Genomic DNA, 6,242 nt, shown 5'->3' with positions numbered 1-6,242 from the left:
AAACAAAGAGGGGGGAGATGTGCACGTGCAGTCATGCACACACACAGACACCACACCCCCTTTCTGCACACCTCTTTCCTCTCTTTGAGCAGATAATGGCAGGAGGGGATCCAGTCTTGCCATATTTGCAAAAATCTGTGAAAGACGAGGAACCAAGTCTGAATTCTGGCACCTCTTGGCTTGCTGAGAAATCCTCGCATGGAGGAATGGAGGGCTGTGTTTTGACCAGTGAAATGAAGCAGCCTGGCTTGTGGCCACACCAATTAGTGCTTGACCACACTACATCAGGTTTGTCTGGGAAAGATCCATACAGAGCAGCCAAAGCAGAGCCAGGGAGTGAACCAATGCCAAGCAGTGTGGGCAGTCAGGACACCAGGGCTGCTCTTTCCTTGCTGGCTCCTCTGGATGCACTGAGAAAGCCCAGAGCTGCTTTCCCTTCTTTAGGAAGCATCAGCTGCTTTTTGTTCTTGTTAAGCAAACTGCAGATTTAAGAAGTTAAACCCAAGGAAGGAGCAAAACCTTATATTATTCAAAAAGCTATAGAAACAGTTGGGAAAAAGAAAGGCTGAAATCAATGTTACAAACACACGTGCTTATTTATTTAGTTTTTTAAAATTATTAACTTTGTATAAGAGCTAATGTTCCACATTCAAGTACTGAATTTCTTTCTAAGGTGAAAAAAGAGACAGGAAAAGGAGCTCAAATTGGGTTTTTTTAAGCATGATACAACCTATTTAATTATATTGTTACAGCACATAATACGCCCTGGGGGTTTTAGAGCTCCAAATTGCAAGTGCTTGAGATACAGTTGCGACATTTTGCTCCTACCAGATGTAAAGTACTCTTTCAATTTTCCTTGTCTCAGACGCTGGGAGACTTTTAGCCTCCCAGAAGAGTACAATTACTGCTTTGTGCCACATTCGAGCATACAACTTACATGAGAGCAGTGCTCTCATTTGAGATAGCTGCTAACATTTACATTTTTAAGCACTAAGTAGATTAAGCAAAGATTATATCACTCCAGCATCAAGCTATGAACTTGCTTTATATGTTCCTTCCAGCAATTGGGCTAGCTGAGACAGGCAACTGGGTGGGTGGGTGGACAACCTGAATCATAAGTATATTCGTTTGTGCAGGAAATTGCACTTTGAAACCTAGAAACAAAAGAGAATCAGTGATAAATTGTCCTAAATCTGGAGGTAAGAGATGGAAAATAGTAATTCCATTGTACAAAGTGTCAAACATGAAGTTGGAAGAAGTCTGTGGCAGTGCAGTTGCCTGGAAAACTTCCAAGAACATTGTCTTAATGCTTATGTATGTTAAAATATACCCTAATTATAAAAGAGTTTGTTAGACCTTAGATATTAATATTATTTAGGCCCCACTGATACTGCTTAATTATCACATTTATTATAAATCTGGTCTGAGGCTGCTCAGAACCAAAAACTTCAGCAGTAAATGTTGAGTCTGTAACTTTACAGTAAGAGTCTATCTTACAGCAAAACCGTGCTTCAGTTGCTTTCAAGCCACCCAGATGTTCTCTGTTTGAGGTACTTGTATGCAATCATAGCCAGATTTGAAAAATGGAAACGAGGAAGTACAGCCCGCTAATGTTCCATACAGTCTTCTTCATTTGGCATTTATTTACATAAAATGTTGAAAGTGTCAAATTATACATACATAAATAAAATATTTTTCTCTCTCTTAATATAAATATGCATGTGGGGTATGTTTTGTATGTAAACATACTTTTCCCCCCCTGCATTCCTTCATTTTATGCAGCAATATGTCAAGCATATGGGAAATACTTCTTTTAACTGGAAAAAGCCATTACAAAGTGCTAGATTAGAACTCCAGGGGAGGCTTTTCCCACAAATTGCAATATCAAAAAAGTTAAATTTTGGTATTCATCCTCCTATTCAAGTACACTGCCATAAAATGGCTGTGTTGTTTCTGTTGGTTTTATTTGTTTGTTTGGTTGGGGGTTTTCCTCCTTTGGTGTTAAAACTCAAAACACTTATTTTATAACACTGGAGTGAACATGGGAGTGGGGGGAGGGAGATGAATGAAGTTTCTGGCAGTAGGGTCACAGGTAGTTACTCAGCTGGGGAGATACCAGAAGGTATCTACCAAGATATGCCAGGCTGCTCTTAGCTTGCTGTCAGTTTTCAGGCACGGTAAGTTATATCTGCACCATGCTATCTGTCACTCATTAATCCCATCCACACAACAAAGGGTCTTCTAGTGCCAAAACTGCTTTTGTTTCCAGCTGGCACCCATGAAGACACGTTCAACCAGCCAGCTTCTGCCAAGAAGCAGGGAAAAGAGTGACCAGACATTATGGCCCCTAACCATTGAAATAAATTAGTTCTTAATTAATTATTCTCCTTCAGTTGAAGCAAATGGCTTTCTCCTGTGGGCTGGAATGAAGCAGTGAGCAGGAAGGAGCTGGAGCTGGAGGTGTATTTTTTGCTGGGACTCTGGTATCGCTCCTAAGGAATTCGGGATCTCCGGCTGCTTGTCTGCCAAGCCCTGCAGAGATCCTGATTTGTGTTTTTGTTTGGGATGTGTGGGTGTCTCCAGAGAGGAGGTGTAAAACATAGATGGTGTCTTTGTGGATCAGGTGTGCAACACACAGCAAGTCTCGTCATGACTAGCGGGGGTTGCTAATTACAGCTATATTTGTCTTTTGGGCATATTCGTTAATAGCTGGTAAGAATATACCTGTAAGATGACAGGAAAAGGAAGACTATTTTCCCAGTGGCAACCACAGCAAGAAATGCTACAGACTCCCTGTCTCAGCTACTTTCCTGTAGATGCAAGGCAGAAAGTTGGGGAACAAAAAAAGAGATGACTGGGACCCTATTACTCAAATATTTCTCCTCTCAGACCAAAAATCCTTCCATACAGTTCTTGTGGTTTCCTATCAAGAACTGGTAGGTACAAATAAATCAGTAAATAAGTAAACCACCAGGTAGAAAATGTTTAGTACATGCTATCTAAACAAAGAAAAAGCATCATTCATTGTAGTTAGTCTTTGAATTTGATAATTTACTTAGATTATTAGGTAGCACTGCCATGATTTATTTACAGCATCCATAATTATAATCAGAAAGAATATATGAAATGTGCAAACAATGAGGTTACTACAGCTGGTGGACTAAGCCAAAGCTCACAACTTTCAATGGATGACCTTACACGTTCTTCTAATTCTCTGGCTTCAGTAGGTAATACAGCGGAAAAATAATTTCCTATCACAGACTTTTTTGGTTTTTAAAATACAGTTGAAAAAAAGGAAGAAAACGAACACATGGACTGAAGCACAGGAATGTTTCTCATGTAGACAAATGGGGGCTTTTTCATATCTCTTTATTTCCTTAGTTTCACCATTGACATAGATATACTTCAACGACAGAAAACAACCTTGTGAGAGGGAAAGGCACAACCACTGTCTCAAACAACTTTGCCAATTCCAATAGGCCTATGCACATTTCTTTCTGGGGTTTCCTAAGCAGCAGTTTGGTTATCAGTGGCTAGGAATGTAATCCCTAAGTAGCTGGCAAATTGGTATCAACCATCAATCCACATCCAAGACCCCAGCTAACAACAGCAGAATGCGAGACAAAGGCTTTCATAGAAATAGAAGTGGGCACATTTCATGTCCTTCACAGGGCCACCAGCAAACCCAGCACTTGTCCTGAGTTCCCAGGATTTATGGGAAGAACCTCACAAACCACATCTTCCACAGTATCACAGTTTTTTGCATGAGCTCAGTAGATAATCTCTATGCTCCCGATGGTGCTAAATCCTTCTTAAGTAAGATAAGCATATAATCCTCACTGCAGGGCCTCACAGGCTTCAGAGTTCAGCAGCAGAGTTCAGCCTGGCTCCAGACTTCTGAGAAAAGATGCAGTCTGAATTTTGCTTTCAGGAGGGAAGCCCATCACTGAATGACAATGATGGCACTGCATGCTCAGGGACAGAATAAACTCAGCGAATTAAAAGTAAATGAAAACACAGAAATGATGGAAGAAAACTATTTTGCAGCCTTAATTACAGTTTGCATTGTTGTGAAAAAATATTGTACGGAACATTATTACATTTGTAGGACAGCACCAACTATACTGTTTCCCACTGTTTCTTTATCACTTTGACTTTGCAAATACCTTAAGAATTTCTTCAGAGAGTTGTAAAAAGTGCTAAAATGATACAACTCTATTCTCCCTTTTCACCCGAAACATCAAAAGGCAGTGAGAACAGCCCAAGCTACACATAAAACTTTAATTGCCCTGTGATCTGGCAACCCTGTCAGAAAAATAATTGATTAATCGAGCACAGAAACAATACTTTTTCCAGTGGGAACAGTATTGACAAGAGGAGACAAAAGATTCTTTAATTTGTTAATGGGGGCACTGCGTTTTGAGGACCTGGGGACAATCAAACCTAATGAAAAGCCATCCATCTCCTACAGGGTTGCATATTTGGAAACCACGTCTGGAAGATGATATTTGAACCCGTTTTTTTCACCATACATAAAGACATGTGTCAGCTCTCAGGTAGGGAGCCCATCGACTTTATGAAACATTCTTTGGGGGAAAAAGAGGCTACCATGCAGGACCAAAGCAAAAGCAGGAAAGAAGGAAAGGCTTTTCTAACACATTTTGCACGACTGATGCGCATTGTGCAGAAAGGGGGCATTAACAAGGTCTGAGAGGAGCCTGGGGTTTCCCATAGTGCACACACTGTTGGCTGGTACCAAGCCAGCTGTGCCCCAGCCCCCTTGCTGCTGGCATGACCCTGATTCAGCCTCTCTCCTGGGCTGACATCGGTTTTACATTGGATGCCAGCAGCATCCCTTCAAAACCTAACCCTGCCAGGTGGCTGGAGGAACACAATTCCACTCCAAAGTCCACTTGGAACACAATTCCACTCCAAAGTCCACTCAGGGCCCATGGCTCACAGACAACTCCTCTCCGTGCTGCTCCAAGCCACTTGGGGATGTTAGAGGGGAGTAAGCATAGGATTGGTTTTTTGGGCAGGAAAATGACAATTAATTAATCTTACAACCTGCCACCGCAACATATCCTCATCAGTGATGTTCATGCTAGACAGACTGGTGTTTGGGTGGGGAAGTGATACTGAAGGGAAAAGGCATTCATGACCTCCTGCCACGGAGGCTACTGCAGCTGGTGACAGAATTTACTGAAATTGTAAATAGAAGAAAAGTCCCATGGTGACTATTCAACAATATTTTCTTTATACAAACAGGAAAATATTAGGGCAAAATGTGATCAGGGATTTGCATCTCTCCCAGTCAAAAGGCTGCCCTGATCTTAGGAGAAATTACATAGGCTCTTTTGCTTTCTTATGGGGTGTTTGTCTATAAATAAATTTTAAAATTAAATAAATAAATCAATAAATCTGTGATGTGTCCTGCTGCATAGTTAAGTAAAAAGCCCCAGAAACCTTATATTTCTGACGTACACCCACACCCACACACACACACACACATATATATATATATCTATAAAATGGGGGAAAAAATCTTGAATGCGTTGGCCAGTCCCCAGAAGGATTCTCCTCAGTGGTACATGCTTGCTTTCCACCTCTGCTTGTTTTTCTAAGGTGATTTCCAAGAAGACTTTCTGATTATTTTCAGCTCCTCCTAATGTCTTCCAGAAAGTGCTACAACAGACATATTATTCCTTCTGGTTTCCTTGCTTAGGTATTTGTTTTCAGAGGGCTTTGGCTTTTCTTTTGAGAAGCACTGGCAAAGGTGGTGGTGCTGGGGGCACATTAGGGCTGCACCCCCTCCTCCCCAGCAGATCTCCTGCTCCACTACCCAGGTGAGCTCACCCTGCTGCCAGCTCAGAGCTGCCAGAGGGCATCTGAGTTTTCCATGGAAATAGTGGGAGGAAGGATCTTACATCACCATGAAAAATTGTAAGTGAACATGCTAGACTTCCCAGCCTAATACTCCTAAGATGAAAATTAATGAGCAGCAACACAGTCATTCACTGGATTGTCTCAGTGCTAGATCTACTCAATGCTCTCTCCATCACCATTTCCTAAGAAGTTTCCCCATCTACTCCTACCCAAGGGACAGGAAACTTGTTTTTGGAATTTTGCTGCAAGGGGCAAGGTAAAACTGCTGATACAGAAACAATTTAAATTCAGAAGCTCTCCTGAGACAAGTATTGCTTTCCATTTGGAGCAGAAAATTGAAAGCTTATTAGGAAAGT

The sequence above is a fragment of the Molothrus ater genome, chromosome 2 (assembly GCF_012460135.2).
Source record: "Molothrus ater isolate BHLD 08-10-18 breed brown headed cowbird chromosome 2, BPBGC_Mater_1.1, whole genome shotgun sequence".
Classification (NCBI taxonomy): Eukaryota; Metazoa; Chordata; class Aves; order Passeriformes; family Icteridae; genus Molothrus; species Molothrus ater.
Note: the sequence above shows the minus strand (reverse complement) of the source record.